Source organism: Leuresthes tenuis, unplaced genomic scaffold (genome assembly GCF_036924035.1).
Source record: "Leuresthes tenuis unplaced genomic scaffold, fLeuTen1.0.hap1 SCAF_135, whole genome shotgun sequence".
NCBI lineage: Eukaryota > Metazoa > Chordata > Actinopteri > Atheriniformes > Atherinopsidae > Leuresthes > Leuresthes tenuis.
Genome location: NW_027325489.1, coordinates 33,336 through 50,595, shown reverse-complemented (window position 1 = coordinate 50,595; position 17,260 = coordinate 33,336). Strand labels below are relative to the sequence as shown.

The 17,260-nt window shown below is 42.1% G+C and overlaps 5 non-coding genes and 1 pseudogene across 5 annotated transcripts; 3 read left to right on the top strand and 3 right to left on the bottom strand.

Moving 5' to 3' along the window:
- Window positions 1–3,022: 3,022 nt before the first annotated feature.
- Window positions 3,023–3,213, top strand: LOC140287446 (U2 spliceosomal RNA). The gene has a single exon (XR_011911613.1). It is a non-coding gene; the product is annotated as a U2 spliceosomal RNA (small nuclear RNA).
- A 1,978-nt stretch (window positions 3,214–5,191) lies between these two features.
- On the bottom strand, window positions 5,192–5,359 carry LOC140287449 (U2 spliceosomal RNA; annotated as a pseudogene).
- Window positions 5,360–5,634: 275 nt separating this feature from the next.
- On the bottom strand, window positions 5,635–5,748 carry LOC140287454 (U5 spliceosomal RNA). The gene has a single exon (XR_011911619.1). It is a non-coding gene; the product is annotated as a U5 spliceosomal RNA (small nuclear RNA).
- Window positions 5,749–6,145: 397 nt separating this feature from the next.
- On the bottom strand, window positions 6,146–6,335 carry LOC140287459 (U2 spliceosomal RNA). The gene has a single exon (XR_011911623.1). It is a non-coding gene; the product is annotated as a U2 spliceosomal RNA (small nuclear RNA).
- A 10,325-nt stretch (window positions 6,336–16,660) lies between these two features.
- Window positions 16,661–16,774, top strand: LOC140287453 (U5 spliceosomal RNA). The gene has a single exon (XR_011911618.1). It is a non-coding gene; the product is annotated as a U5 spliceosomal RNA (small nuclear RNA).
- Window positions 16,775–17,072: 298 nt separating this feature from the next.
- LOC140287462 (U2 spliceosomal RNA) lies at window positions 17,073–17,260 on the top strand. The gene has a single exon (XR_011911626.1). It is a non-coding gene; the product is annotated as a U2 spliceosomal RNA (small nuclear RNA).

Genomic DNA, 17,260 nt, shown 5'->3' with positions numbered 1-17,260 from the left:
ATTTATTCTAAAAAAAAAATTCAATAATTAGTAAAACCATATGCTGTAAAAACCTTGTTCATTATTGCTTCAATCCCTCCTGTTGAGACATGACATGGTCCGTGGCTCATTACTGCAGCATATTTAAACAAATTCTTTGGCAGTATGGTTTTCCTTCCGGTCATTCATACGAGTCTATTGTAGATGGCAATTGAATAACATCTAATAATGCTAAAATATTTGTAGTTTATACATTTAGCTGTGGATGTCTACATACCTGTTTTTCCAATGCTGTGTTAACACATGTACAGTTGAGAAGGCATACTGACTGTCAGTGTAAACGTTAACAACCTTTTTGTTATTTAATTTACAAGCTTCAGTTAAAGCTACCAATTCGAGTAATTTTTTGGTAGTGGTTGTTTTAAGAAAACTTCAGTTTCTGTTACTACTGCAAATCCTGTAGCATTTGTGCCATCAGGGTTTTTTACTTGACCTGTTGAATAAATATAGTTATTTCTGCATTTTCATAACGTATATCAGTTAAGTCTGGCCTGGGTAAAACACTGATGGTTATTTCTGACATGCAATCATGAGGCTTTCCATCTGTGGGGTAGGTAGCAGTGTGGATGGATTAAGTGTAGCACATCTCTCGACAACAAGGTGTGGCTGTGAAAGAAAAACTGTTATGTAGGAGAGATGTCTGGTAAAGATATTTTGTTAAGTAACCATATCACAGCCACTGCATGAGGTACCTTAAGTGTTAATGGGTGAAATAACACCATTATTGTTGATGCCTGCACTGCCAATGGCTTCTGGCCATTGATTCAAAAGTACGATCTCGTCCCTTTTTCCCCCTTTCAGTGGACACTGCCCCCTAATTACCGCAATTCAGCAGGGGGTCTTTCTTTAGGAGTACTGGACTCCCCCGTGCACGGTTTCAGCTCCGACCCTGGAAAGCGGAAAAAACGTTGAGATCTGGTTTGAGGACCCAATTGTTGAGAAAAGTCTCTCAATGAGACTCAGAGTTGCTGGAGTCAGTTAATGCAAATGTTTAATCTTGCAGCAAGTTCAAGAATGTGTGTGTGAATGGGTGTATGTGTGCGAACGTGTGTGAGTTTGTGTATGTGAGAGTTTAATGAACCTGTTATCCACAGGCAGGTCTTAACTAGTATGGCACAGGTCCAGCCTGTCTCATCTTTTTTGGAAGGTCCAGCGCTCGGCCGTAACCCTTCTGTCTGTTTGGACTCTCACATACATTCGGTTAATCATAGAAAAACGAGAACAAAACTTTTTAGCCCCTTAAATTCATAAAACAGACATGGTGCAGTTATTTCCATTCTAGAAAATAAGAGTAATCACCACCATTCCTATAAATTCTGGATATTCTAACAATCTGAATCTTTTTTAAATGTTCGATGAAGCCCTTTGCTGTTCTGTTTAGAGACTCAGCTGATCATAAACCAAGTTTTGCTCTTGAACCAAGCTTCTAAACTCTTCACCTTTTTCATTTCTCAGTTAGTATTCACTTTAAAACTGATTAAAAGAAAAATTAAATGAATGCCTATCAACAAATGTGGGATCTAAACTCTAGTGCTTTCTCTAAAATAATTTCCTTTCTCAATTCAGAAATGTGTGTGTGTAAGTCACAACACCCGTGACACCAAAACGGCTTTCTTTTCTCTCTTTTCTCTACACTCTGCACTGTGAGCACACACACCAAATCAGAAAGGCTTTTTTCTCTCTTTTCTACATTATGGACTGTGGGGACACAAAACCGCTCTCTCTCTTTTTTTTTTTGATTGTGTGCCAGGGCGTTGTCTCACGTATTAGATTATGCTTAAGATACGAATGGGTTTATCAGTCACATCAGAATCAATACATACTGATCCTCCCGTAAGAAAATGGTCGGATCTTATCAAACACACTTTGTTTCTTGTGACAAGTCAGCGAAACAGCGTATACACGTCAAGACACTGAATCAAGTTTGCCACAAGAACTCATAAGTTTGGCAGTATTGCTCTGCCGTCAGCAATCATACACCCATTTTATTTTCATGAGACATGTGCAGGCACCTGTTCATCTACTGTTCTATCACTATGAATTAGTTTATCTATTATCAATAAGGATACTTCTACAACTACTATCAAAGTATGTCCGGACTTCTTATGTTGTCAGTTGCTATATATGAATAAGTGGGTTGCTACTGAAAAGCATTAAGCATGTCACACAGCCCAAACATATAACATTTCAGGACACACCACACAGTTAACAACCACAGTGAAGCATGTCAAAGCCCAAACATGTAACATTCAACAGGACACTTACACAACACATTCAAATCAAACAGTCAGACAACATACAAGAACATATACCCCAGCCGGCATTGCTCCCTGCCTATTTTCCTACAACTCACTATGTGTGCGCACACCTTTATTCACAAACTCTTCAACTTATACTCTTTTACCGAAGCTGCTACAGCTCGATTGGCCAAATACCCTTAGATCCTATTTCGGTGAATTTGACATCTGCCTTGTATGTAACAGATTAGCGGTTTAGCAGTTCTAATTTAGTTTGAGTGAAGGAAATCATTTTATAGCAAAATCCAAAATCGTGAAGAACTCATGAAAGTAAGCTTATTCTCGGATTCTTGAAACTTTAGATTTGCTCTTTCTTTTACTGCAAAGTACAACGTTGAGCAGCACTAATGAGTTGTTTCTATTTTTGGCAGGCTTTACCTTTGCGGGTGAAGCCCTTTCTGTCTGTGCAAAAGAAATCTTGTTACTGTGCAGAGTGACTTCTCTGAGTAGAGTCGCCTTACTTGTTGCGACTGTGCCGATGTTCGAAGCTGGAGTGCAAAGTTGTTGCTTGAATGGTGCTCGCTGGAGCGTGTGGTAGTGTAAAGTTATACCATTTAAAAGGGCTGAAGAGTGCTCAGTGCAGCGGGTGGGCGGAGGTGCAAAGTGACACTATGGCCATAAAAGAACACCGCTACAAGTGCGCATTGTGCCAGGAAGGGCCCTCGGACGTGAACCAGTGGACAGTTATCGCTTCTCGGCCTTTTGGCTAAGATCAAGTGTAGTATCTGTTCTTATCAGTTTAATGTCTGATATGTCCTCTATGCGAGGACTACATATTAAATGGATTTTTATCAATAGGAGTTGAAAAAGGAGCTTGCTCCATTCACTCCAAGCATCGACCCGGTACTGCAGTGCCGCTGGGAACGGTGCGCTCTCCTCTGCTCTTGTGAAAAAGCAAACAGCGGTGCAGGATGGAAGTTTCAGGGAGCCTAAGATGAAACTTTCTTTTAATCTGCTGAGAAAAGAGAGTGAATGCAAAGCAGACTTTAACACGGCTCTGGGAGCGAGCCGAGTGCGGGCTAACCAGGAGAATTGCTTGAAAGAAACGCGACACCGAATGAGCGGTCAGAACAAAGCCTCAATACGGTGTTCCTGTGGTGTTTTTATAAAATGCGGTGTAAAAAAAGGTGTGAATGCCCCATAGAAAACTAAAAGGTGGAGCGGAAGTGTTCGGCTGCAAGAAGGTGTGAATGTCCGACTATATTTGGTGAAAAGCAGGTGAAGCAAGGTCTGAATGCCCAACCTTACATCATCAAAAGCGAGATCAGAGGTTTTTGGCTGCAAGAAGGCCATAGTTTGCCAAAAGCGGGTAAGGTGCGAATGATCGGCTAAATATCAACAAAAGTGGGGGCGGAGGTCTTCAGATGCAAGTGGGTGTGAATATCCCACCATACAAGTATGGTGGAGAGGAAGCTGTGAATGGCCGACCATAGTTTGCAAAAAGCGGGTGAGAAAAGGTGCGAATGTCCAACCATACATGATCAAAACAGGGAGCGGAGGTGTTTGGCTGCGACAAGGTGTGAATGTCCACCCATAATTAATGAAAAGCGGGCAACAAGTAGGTTCGAATGCCCAACCATACATCATCAAAAGCAGGAGTGGATGTGTTCGGCTACAAGAAGGTTTGAATGTCCGAGCATAGTTTGTAAAAAGCGGGTAAGAAAAGGTTCGAATGCCCGAACATACACCATCAAAAGAGGGAGCGGAGGTGTTCCGCTGTAAGACGGTGTGAATGTCCGACCATAGTTGGTAAAAAGTGGGTATGAAAAGGTTCGAATGCCCAAATTCGGCTGCAAAAAACTGTGTTCGGCTGCAAAAAGGTGTGAATGTTCGACTAAATTTTGTAAAAAGCGGGTAAGACAAGGTGCGAATGCCTGACAATGTATGATCAAAAGCGGGAGCGGAGGTGTTCAGCTGCAAGAAGGTCTAAATGTCCATTTTTAATTAATAGAAAACATGAAAGAAAATTTTCGAAAATCAATTCGCACATGATCATAAGTGGGAGAGGAGGTGTTCAGCTGCAAGAAGGTGTGAATGTCCTACCATAATTGCTGAAAAATGTGTTAGAAACGGTAAGAATGCCGGACCATACATCATCAAAAGAGGGAGCGGAGGTGTTCCGCTGTAAGACGGTGTGAATGTCCGACCATAATTGGTAAAAAGCGGGTAAGAAAAGGTTAAAATACCCGACTGTACACAATCAATAGCGGGAGCGGAGTTGTTCAGCTACAAGAAGGTGTGAAAGTCCGACCATGGTTTGTAAAACGCGGGTAAGACAAGGTGCGAATGCCCGACAATGTATGATCAAAAGAGGGAGCGTAGGTGTTCGGCTGCAAGGTCTGAATTTCCAACCATAATTTGTAAACACCGTTGAAGAAAAGCCTCGAAAGCCCGACTATACACCATCAAAAGCGGGAGCAGAGGTGTTCAGCTGCACACAATCAGGTTTTTGCAAATTATGATCTGACATTCACACATGCTTTTGATGATGTATGGTTGGGCATTCGCACCTTTTTTTACCCATTTTTCAGGAATTATGGGTGGACATTCACACCTTCTTGCAGCTGAACACCTCCTCTCCCACTTATGATCATGTGCGGTTGGATATTCGAAAATTTTCTTTCATGTTTTCTAGCAATTATTGATGGAAATTCAGACCTTCTTGCAGCTGAACCCCTCTGCTCCCGCTTTTGATGGTGTATAGTCGGGCTTTCGAGCCTTTTCTTCCCCGGTTTTTACAAATTATGGTTGGAAATTCAGACCTTCTTGCAGCTGAACCCCTCTGCTCCCGCTTTTGATGGTGTATTGTCGGGCATTCGCACCTTTTCTTACCCGCTATTTACAAAAAATGGTCGGCCATTCACACCTTCTTGTAGATGCTTGGAGTGAACGGAGCAAGCTCCTTTTTCAACTCCTATTGATAAAAATCCATTTAATATGTAGTCCTTGCATAGACATATCACATATTAAACTGATAAGTACAGATACTACACTTGATCTTAGCCAAAAGGCCGAGAAGCGATAACTGTCCACTGGTTCACGTCCGAGGGCCCTTCCTGGCACAATGCGCACTTGTAGCGGTGTTCTTTTTATGGCCATAGTGTCACTTTGCACCTCCGCCCACCCGCTGCACTGAGCACTCTTCAACCCTTTTAAATGGTATAACTTTACACTACCGCACGCTCCAGCGAGCACCATTCAAGCAACATCGGCACAGTCGCAACAAGTAAGGTGACTCTACTCAGAGAAGTCACTCTGCACAGTAACAAGATTTCTTTTGCACAGACAGAAAGGGCTTCACCCGCAAAGGTAAAGCCTGCCAAAAATAGAAACAATTCATTAGTGCTGCTCTCCACGGAAGTCTTTAGTAAAAGGCGAAAGACTTGTACATTATGAAGAGAAACCAGTGTACTGCGGGGCAGGGCATCAGGCTAGTTGGCATAGCCACCTTCCCCATGGTGGGCTTTGCTTGGTTGAGACGCTTGCTCCCCCCCCTTGCTCCTCGGCTGACCAAGTAGGAACAATCGGGCCCTATTCGATGGCTGCCTTGTCTTTTACTCTGTGCAAAAGACAAGGCAGCCACAAACAACACGGGAACACCGTATTGAGGCTTTGATCTGACTGCTCATTCGGTGTCGCGTTTCTTTCAAGCAATTCTCCCGGTTAGCCCGCACTCGGCTCGCTCCCAGAGCCGCGTTAAAGTCTGCTTCGCATTCACTCTCTTTTATCAGCAGATTAAAAGAAAGTTTCATCTTAGGCTCCCTGAAACTTCCATCCTGCACCGCTGTTTGCTTTTTCACAAGAGCAGCGGAGAGCGCACCGTTCCCAGCGGCACTGCAGTACCGGGTCGATGCTTGGAGTGAACGGAGCAAGCTCCTTTTTCAACTCCTATTGATACAAATCCATTTAATATGTAGTCTCGCATAGAGGACATATCAGACATTAAACTGATAAGAACAGATACTACACTTGATCTTAGCCAAAAGGCCGAGAAGCGATAACTGTCCACTGGTTCACGTCCGAGGGCCCTTCCTGGCACAATGCGCACTTGTAGCGGTGTTCTTTTTATGGCCATAGTGTCACTTTGCACCTCCGCCCACCCGCTGCACTGAGCACTCTTCAGCCCTTTTAAATGGTATAACTTTACACTACCACACGCTCCAGCGAGCACCATTCAAGCAACAACTTTGCACTCCAGCTTCGAACGTCGGCACAGTCGCAACAAGTAAGGCGACTCTACTCAGAGAAGTCACTCTGCACAGTAACAAGATTTCTTTTGCACAGACAGAAAGGGCTTCATTCGCAAAGGTAAAGCCTGCCAAAAATAGAAACAACTCATTAGTGCTGCTCAACGTTGTACTTTGCAGTAAAAGAAAGAACAAATCTAAAGTTTCAGGAATCCGAGAATAAGCTTACTTTCATGAGTTCTTCACGATTTCGGATTTTGCTATAAAATGAATTCCTTCACTCAAACTAAATTAAAACTGCTAAACCGCTAATCTGTTACATACAAGGCAGATGTCAAATTCACCGAAATAGGATCTAAGGGTATTTGGCCAATCGAGCTGTAGCAGCTTCGGTAAAAGAGTATAAGTTGAAGAGTTTGTGAATAAAGGTGTGCGCACACATAGTGAGTTGTAGGAAAATAGGCAGGGAGCAATGCCGGCTGGGGTATAGGTTCTTGTATGTTGTCTGACTGTTTGATTTGAATGTGTTGTGTAAGTGTCCTGTTGAATGTTACATGTTTGGGCTTTGACATGCTTCACTGTGGTTGTTAACTGTGTGGTGTGTCCTGAAATGTTATATGTTTGGGCTGTGTGACATGCTTAATGCTTTTCAGTAGCAACCCACTTATTCATATATAGCAACTGACAACATAAGAAGTCCGGACATACTTTGATAGTAGTTGTAGAAGTATCCTTATTGATAATAGATAAACTAATTCATAGTGATAGAACAGTAGATGAACAGGTGCCTGCACATGTCTCATGAAAATAAAATGGGTGTATGATTGCTGACGGCAGAGCAATACTGCCAAACTTATGAGTTCTTGTGGCAAACTTGATTCAGTGTCTTGACGTGTATACGCTGTTTGGCTGACTTTTCACAAGAAACAAAGTGTGTTTGATAAGATCCGACCATTTTATTACGGTAGGATCAGTATGTATGGATTCTGATGTGACTGATAAACCCATTCGTATCTTAAGCATAATCTAATACGTGAGACAACGCCCTGGCACACAATCAAAAAAAAAAAAAGAGAGAGCGGTTTTGTGTCCCCACAGTCCATAATGTAGAAAAGAGAGAAAAAAGCCTTTCTGATTTGTTGTGTGTGCTCACAGTGCAGAGTGTAGAGAAAAGAGAGAAAAGAAAGCCGTTTTGGTGTCACGGGTGTTGTGACTTACACACACACATTTCTGAATTGAGAAAGGAAATTATTTTAGAGGAAGCACTAGAGTTTAGATCCCACATTTGTTGATAGGCATTCATTTAATTTTTCTTTTAATCAGTTTTAAAGTGAATACTAACTGAGAAATGAAAAAGGTGAAGAGTTTAGAAGCTTGGTTCAAGAGCAAAACTTGGTTTATGATCAGCTGAGTCTCTAAACAGAACAGCAAAGGGCTTCATCGAACATTTAAAAAAGATTCAGATTGTTAGAATATCCAGAATTTATAGGAATGGTGGTGATTACTCTTATTTTCTAGAATGGAAATAACTGCACCATATCTGTTTTATGAATTTAAGGGGCTAAAAAGTTTTGTTCTCGTTTTTCTATGATTAACCGAATGTATGTGAGAGTCCAAACAGACAGAAGGGTTACGGCCGAGCGCTGAACCTTCCAAAAAAGATGAGACAGGCTGGACCCGTGCCATACTAGTTAAGACCTGCCTGTGGATAACAGGTTCTTTAAACTCTCACACACACAAACTCACACACGTTCGCACACATACACCCATACACACACACATTCTTGAACTTGCTGCACTAGAATTGTAGTCTGAATACCTTTATGCCAAACAGATTTGCTTTGCCAAGGGAAGTTTTATAAATGTTTATTGTTTATGTTTACAATATATAAACTAGCAGAATAATTAATTCATCCTCCTTGTCCCTCCCACCCCAGAGAGGGCAGCCAGAGACTGGCTGCAATAGGCATCCCCGCTACCTGGGACCCAACACAGGGCAGGAGGGCCTGATGTCCACCAGGCTCGGGGCCTGCAGTCACCATATTCCGGGAGCTACTGTACCCCCAGAAGGAACCCATCCCGCCCCACCCCACTCAACCCAACCCCATCCCGGAGGACCTCTACAAAAACAAACAAACAACAACAAAAATCAAACAAACAAACAAACAAATCACCCGGTTACACCAGTCGCAGCAGCCCGGGCCTGAGACCCACCATCACCCAGGCCCCCCCAGGCCCCCCCCAACTGGGGAAAAGCACACCCCCATACAGACCCCCTCCTCCTCACCGCACGCCCCAACACCCTAAAAAAAACAACCACCTGCGGACACCTTGGAGTTCCCAGAGCAACAAGGCCGGCACCAGGACCTGCACCAACCCACGCATACTGTGGCATGTCCAGGGCAACCCAGACCCCCCAGGCACAGGCAGGGCCCCGCCCCGGGCGCAAGGCAGCGGCAAGCCACCAGGTCCAGGCCCAGCTCCACCACCCACGCCAGAGCGGCCCGGTCACCCGGTACAGAGCCAGCAGCCACCACCCCAAGGCCCCTAAGGGACCCCGCCCCACACCGCAAGACAGCCCCACCCGCAAGCCCCCAAAACTGCCCTCCAAGCCCGACACACAGTCCCCCCCAACAATGACCAACCCGGTCCCCACGACCCGAGAGACCACCAGACGCCCGAAGCCACACAGCCCCCCCCAGCACACACCCAACCGCCCAGAGCGATTTCTAAACTGGTTAATACACAGATTGTTCTTCGCTTTCCAGTTCATGAGAATAGTTTTCTTTGCTATACATAACACTGTGAGGATCATGTGTGCTAAGCTAAATTCCACGTTGATGTTGTCTAAGTCACCCAGTATGCACAGTGTGGGGCATGCAGGAATGCTACACTTTAGCCATGTTGACAGGTCCGCACAGACTTCAAGCCAGAACTTCTGGACAGGCGCACAAAACCACAAAGCGTGTGCATAATCATCAGGTGTGTTATCTGTGCAATGTGAGCAGATGTTTGAGTGTGTTAGACCCATCCTGAACATCCTTTGTCCTGTATAGTGTGTTCTATGAAGAATTTTGTATTGTATGAGCTGTAAATTAGGATTTTGAGTCATTCTGAAGGTGTTCAAACATATTTGTGGCCAGAAGCTATGACTAGAACTGATGGATAAATCTGCCTCCCATTTTGAGGACGGTAGAGACATTGTGTCATCTATCTTAGACAATAATTTATATATTTTTGATAGTAGTTTTGGGGTGCAGATGCTTAGAAATTCTGCTACCCTAATTGGGAGTTGTAAGTCTGGTTGGTGGAGGATATATTTCTTTGTTATTATAGACTTAAGTTGTTGATATTCTAGGAATTTATTGCTGCCTATCTCATGTTGTGATATGAGCTCATCAAATGAAATAAAATGTCCATTTTGGATTATATGTTCCAGATGTTTGATTCCTTTGATCTTCCATAGAGTAAAGTTTAGCATTTTTTTGTTTTGCAGGATGTCAGGATTGTTCCAGATGGGTGTAAGCTTACACGGGACAAGTGAAGACTTTGTTATTTTAAGAAATTCCCACCAGGCTGTCAGAGAGGTGCTGATGTTAATGCTTTTGAAACATTTGTGATTTTTTACGTTTTGACTAATAAGTGGCAGGTCAGAGATTTACAGATTATCACACAATGCTTGTTCTATATTTATCCATGTTCATCTATTGGGCTAGGTTTAAACCATTTTGATATATACCGTAACCTATTGGCTAAGGAATAGTGCTGAAAATGAGGTAAATCTAATCCACCACTGTCCTTGGTCTTCTGTAGGGTTTTTAAACTAATACGCGGTGGTTTGTTTTTCCACAGAAATTTGGAGATGCATGAATCTAGTGACTTAAACCAAGTAGCAGGTTGGTTTTATGGGGATCATTGAGAACAAATAGTTAACTTTTGGTAGTATCATCATTTTAATGGTTGTAACTCTCCCCATAAGTGATATAGGTAAGGACTTCCAACGAGAGAGATTGTCCTCTACTGTCTTTAATAATTGCACATAAATTAGCTTTGTTAGCTCTGAGAGCCTGGAGGAAATGTTTATGCCTAAATATCTAATATTTCCTGACTGTAAAGTGATCGCAGGTATATTCTGGACCCTACAGTTAATGGGCAGAACTGTGGTCTTAGACCAATTGATAGAGTAGTCAGAAAGTGCTGAGAATTTATTTATGAGTGTGATCGTGTGAGTGAGAGACGTCTGTGAGTTCTGAAGGAAAAGTAATACATCATCAGCATAAAGACTTATTTTATGCTCAATATTTTGGGGTTGGATGTCTTTAATATTTCTATCTTGTCTGATAGCAGCTGCTAAAGGTTTGATGAAAATAGCAAAAAGTGAGGGAGAAAGTGAGCAACCCTGTCTTGTACTTCTCTGCAGACTGAAGCTTGGAGAAGTTTGATCATTTGTCCTGACACTTGCATTTGGGGAGTCAGTTATTTTCTTGTGAGGAGATAAGAGGCTTTAATAATAATATCTTGCAAGAGAGAACAACACAGTACAGAATACAGAGTTGCTCTGACCACTGAAGCAAAAACACACAGTTATATTGCCCGCTCATCACGTCATCTGTTTTTGGGTATAATTGATTGTTCTTCTAACTTTCCTCCCCAACCATCAGTTGAGGTTACCCAGACACACTCGTAAATACCAGCCTAACCCTGTCCCCCCTAAAGTGCACCTATCTCATTATAACAAGCCCACCATTGTAAAGAGGAATTTAAGAAAACAGGGCAGGGTGGTACCTTGCAGCTCGGTCATTTGCAGGTTATACACAGTAACACTCAATACAATGCATATAAGAATTATTTTCCATTACATTCCTCCCTTTTGATTATAATAATACCATTATATTAATCAACCCAAAAGAAACAAGGAAAATAATAACTTTATCTGTAAAACATCAGCCTGCATTTGCACACAACGTGAGTTTAAAATGCAGGCATCATAGTAATAAAGGGTCCAATGATAAACAATCAAAACATGAACAATTAAACATGATTATCTTCATCCCTCTCTAAGTCAGCGTCACTAGAGGAAAAATTTTGAAAGCAAGAAAGTTATTTGAGTCATTTGGTCTTTTTCACACTGTTGTTTAGATGGACTACATAAAAGGATGTCATCCACATACTGCAAAAGAGCAGAGCCTGTGGTTGATTGAAGTTAATCCAGACTAGCTTTGAGGGCAGCATTGTAAATAGTGGGACTTTCACAGTACCCCTGGCATAACCGGGTAAAAGTCCAAGATCTCCCTTCAAACTAAAAAGCAAACCAAAATGGGCTATCAGGGTGCACTGGCGACAAGTCAACCACTGAGAAAAACTGTGCATCTGATGTAATTTGAGACAAAATAGTGTGTGGGTTGGGCACAGTAGGAGCATGTGGCTGAACTGCAGCATTCACCGCTTGGAGGTCCTGTACAAAACGCCATTCATCTGGCTGGCCAGCATCTTTAATCTTTTTAACAGGAAACAATGGAGTAAGCACAGGTGAATTTTCAAAAGGAACAATAACGCCTGTTTTCTGAAAAGATTGAAAAACAGGTTTAATCCCTTTAATTGCTTCAGGCTTAAAAGGGTATTGTTTTTTACATGGACAAAAGTCTGATTTAGGGGTGACAATTACTGGTTCACAGCCTTTTATCAACCCCACATCATATTTGCTCTTAGCCCAAAGATCATTGGGCACTTCAGCCAACATGGGTATCGAAGACAAATCTGTTTCAGATAAAAAACATGCTTCAAAATGTGATTCTGTGGTAGGAATTAAGTCCACAGTTCTTTGACAATGCATTGTACTCAAAAATATTTTTTTGTATGCTGACAATCGTTCAGAAAACATCAAATTTGGATCAGCAGGTGAAACAGTCCACTCCATTTCTTTCTGACATGTAGCAACAAACTCTCCCACACCTTGTCACTGCCAGTGTGTACGTTTGGCCAAGGAAATGTGAGGGCGAGTACCACAAACATTAAAAAAATCGAAGTGCTCTGGAGTGAGCGACACAGCCAATAAAGTAGGCGCACATATTTTTTCACTTCTTCTCATTCTTCTTCATTGTCAGGCCCCAAAGAAATGTGTGATGTGCAGTGCAAATCAGTAGGTTGCATGAAATCAGAAAGGGGTGAAACTAACGCTTTTGCTTCTTCCACTAGTTGTTGTGAAAAAGGAGAGCTGGGAAGTTTCCACTCATAAGCATATGTAAGTGCCGATGAATCAAACTGCACTGCTGTGAAAACTTTGTCAGGCTGTAACATAACCTTAACACCCTCTGGTGTAGAAGTTAAAATAATGCCTAATTTACACATGAGATCACAGCCCATCAGGTTAATGGGACACAACTCTGATAACAAAAATGAGTGTTTGAAGGAGAGCTCATCGGGAGTGACAACACGCAATGGGCATTGTCATTTTCTCCTTCACAACCTGGCCTGATGCAGACATACAGTAAACGTGGTTTCCACTTAACTTTGGAGGACAATCAAACTCCCCTGACGTCACTACTGATGAACATAAGTTCCTATATTCTGAGAGAAATATCTTTGCTCTAGGACGGAAATAGCATGCAAAACTTTACTACGTGAATCACAGTCGGCAAGCGTTGCTTCACTACACAGAGCAGGAAAAATGTGTGAGTGTGTTTGTGCTATCACCCATTAGTGGAAGCTCCGCTGCCGTGTGACGTCCAGAACCTGCCTCCCACCCTCAGTCAGCCTTTTGCCCAATTTCATCACTTTTTAGCTGTGGACAGTCCTTCTTCCAGTGTCCAGTCTGGCCACAGTAAAAACAAATATTCGGATCATAGCTCTGGCGTGGCCCATTTTGACCTCCTCTCCCACACGTCCACGTCTTCGACTTCGGCCTCGTCCTCTGTTTACACCAACTGCGTAATACATGGTCATGGTTGCCAAATGCAGCTCCTTTTCACACTTGTCCCTTTTGGTTGTCTTACGCGTCTCAACTTGGTTCTGAGCATGGCGAGCATATCGGCGAACGTCAGCCAAACGAGGACCCTCACACCATCCCACGTAAATGTTCTTTACTTCAGTGGCGACATCTATATAATATTGTCTGGGTCCCGTTAAAACATGTATTTTTCCCATCTAATTCCTTGTTTGCTTTAAAACAAGTATTCCCCATTTTCTATCCCTTCAGTAGCCAACCAGTTTGTATGGAGTACACTGGAGCAACTTGACTGATCAGTAAAACACTGCTTTTGTTGTCACCGCAAGGCTTCCCCCGTCGGTTGTTTCACTGAGACACTACTGAGTAACTATAACTCAACACAGTTTATACACATAACATTCATATACATACTAACAAACAAACAAACAATAATTTATCGCAATTTTCTCATCTCTGTTTGAACGTACACCCAGGTAAATATTCCTGTAGTCTTCTCATACCGACTATGGACCCATTCATTGTTTAACTTCACTGTTTTGCAAATCCTAATTGAATATTACACATTGACATTGAACTTTACTGGATAAGCAGGTCTTCATTGCATTCAGCAGCCTATATGTGAGCATCTATGTGTAAGCTGTTCTTCTTTGCATTTATCAGCAGCAAGCAATTCTTCACTGCACATGCATATGTAAATAGTAAAACATTTCCAATGTGTTAGCGAAACCTTCTATATCACAGTGGTTTCTAAGGTCTATTTTAAGTTCTTTGCCATCAGTGAGATGACATTGTTTACAAAGTGTGTCAAATTATCACTGAAGATCTTTTCAGGAATTTCAAATCTAGAAATGAGTTATTTTACGCGTGATTTTGCTACTGAGAGTGCATCTGCTTGTGCACATGGAAATATTTCAGACCATTTGGTAAAAACCTCTGTTGTCACTGAGCAGAATCGTTTCCCTTAACATTTATTTAGTTCAATGAAATCTACACAATAATGAAATAATGAAATCCAAACAAATATGTTGAAAAAGATACACTGGCTTAGGGAATTATCTTCGTTTTGGTCTTAGATTGCCCTGTGGAATGTATTTTGCACATATTTGACCTGCTAGACAAAACTTTATTAATTTATTTATTCTAAAAAAAAAATTCAATAATTAGTAAAACCATATGCTGTAAAAACCTGGTTCATTATTGCTTCCATCCCTCCTGTTGAGACATGACATGGTCCGTGGCTCAATACTGCAGCATATTTAAACAAATTCTTTGGCAGTATGGTTTTCCTTCCGGTCATTCATACGAGTCTATTGTAGATGGCAATTGAATAACATCTAATAATGCTAAAATATTTGTAGTTTATACATTTAGCTGTGGATGTCTACATACCTGTTTTTCCAATGCTGTGTTAACACATGTACAGTTGAGAAGGCATACTGACTGTCAGTGTAAAGGTTAACAACCTTTTTGTTATTTAATTTACAAGCTTCAGTTAAAGCTACCAATTCGAGTAATTTTTTGGTAGTGGTTGTTTTAAGAAAACTTCAGTTTCTGTTACTACTGCAAATCCTGTAGCATTTGTGCCATCAGGGTTTTTTGCTTGACCTGTTGAATAAATATAGTTATTTCTGCATTTTCATAACGTATATCAGTTAAGTCTGGCCTGGGTAAAACACTGATGGTTATTTCTGACATGCAATCATGAGGCTTTCCATCTGTGGGGTAGGTAGCAGTGTGGATGGATTAAGTGTAGCACATCTCTCGACAACAAGGTGTGGCTGTGAAAGAAGAACTGTTATGTAGGAGAGATGTCTGGTAAAGATATTTTGTTAAGTAACCATATCACAGCCACTGCATGAGGTACCTTAAGTGTTAATGGGTGAAATAACACCATTATTGTTGATGCCTGCACTGCCAATGGCTTCTGGCCATTGATTCAAAAGTACGATCTCGTCCCTTTTTCCCCCTTTCAGTGGACACTGGCCCCTAATTACCGCAATTCAGCAGGGGGTCTTTCATTAGGAGTACTGGACTCCCCCGTGCACGGTTTCAGCTCCGACCCTGGAAAGCGGAAAAAACGTTGAGATCTGGTTTGAGAACCCAATTGTTGAGAAAAGTCTCTCAATGAGACTCAGAGTTGCTGGAGTCAGTTAATGCAAATGTTTAATCTTGCAGCAAGTTCAAGAATGTGTGTGTGAATGGGTGTATGTGTGCGAACGTGTGTGAGTTTGTGTATGTGAGAGTTTAATGAACCTGTTATCCACAGGCAGGTCTTAACTAGTATGGCACAGGTCCAGCCTGTCTCATCTTTTTTGGAAGGTCCAGCGCTCGGCCGTAACCCTTCTGTCTGTTTGGACTCTCACATACATTCGGTTAATCATAGAAAAACGAGAACAAAACTTTTTAGCCCCTTAAATTCATAAAACAGACATGGTGCAGTTATTTCCATTCTAGAAAATAAGAGTAATCACCACCATTCCTATAAATTCTGGATATTCTAACAATCTGAATCTTTTTTAAATGTTCGATGAAGCCCTTTGCTGTTCTGTTTAGAGACTCAGCTGATCATAAACCAAGTTTTGCTCTTGAACCAAGCTTCTAAACTCTTCACCTTTTTCATTTCTCAGTTAGTATTCACTTTAAAACTGATTAAAAGATAAATTAAATGAATGCCTATCAACAAATGTGGGATCTAAACTCTAGTGCTTTCTCTAAAATAATTTCCTTTCTCAATTCAGAAATGTGTGTGTGTAAGTCACAACATCCGTGACACCAAAACGGCTTTCTTTTCTCTCTTTTCTCTACACTCTGCACTGTGAGCACACACACCAAATCAGAAAGGCTTTTTTCTCTCTTTTCTACATTATGGACTGTGGGGACACAAAACCGCTCTCTCTCTTTTTTTTTTTGATTGTGTGCCAGGGCGTTGTCTCACGTATTAGATTATGCTTAAGATACGAATGAGCAGTCAGAACAAAGCCTCAATACGGTGTTCCCGTGTTGTTTGTGGCTGCCTTGTCTTTTGCACAGATTAAAAGACAAGGCAGCCATCGAATAGGGCCTGATTGTTCCTACTTGGTCAGCCGAGGAGCAAGGGGGGGGGGCAAGCGTCTCAACCAAGCAAAGCTCACCATGGGGAAGGTGGCTATGCCAACTAGGCTGATGCCCTGCTCCTGCAGTGATGGATAATCATACACTGGTTTCTCTTCATAATGTACAAGTCTTTCGCCTTTTGCTAAAGACTTCCGTGGAGAGCAGCACTAATGAGTTGTTTCTATTTTTGGCAGGCTTTAACTTTGCGGGTGAAGCCCTTTCTGTCTGTGCAAAAGAAATCTTGTTACTGTGCAGAGTGACTTCTCTGAGTAGAGTCGCCTTACTTGTTGCGACTGTGCCGATGTTTGAAGCTGGAGTGCAAAGTTGTTGCTTGAATGGTGCTCGCTGGAGCGTGTGGTAGTGTAAAGTTATACCATTTAAAAGGGCTGAAGAGTGCTCAGTGCAGCGGGTGGGCGGAGGTGCAAAGTGACACTATGGCCATAAAAAGAACACCGCTACAAGTGCGCATTGTGCCAGGAAGGGCCCTCGGACGTGAACCAGTGGACAGATATCGCTTCTCGGCCTTTTGGCTAAGATCAAGTGTAGTATCTGTTCTTATCAGTTTAATATGTGATATGTCTATGCAAGGACTACATATTAAATGGATTTTTATCAATAGGAGTTGAAAAAGGAGCTTGCTCCGTTCACTCCAAGCATCGACCCGGTACTGCAGTGCCGCTGGGAACGGTGCGCTCTCC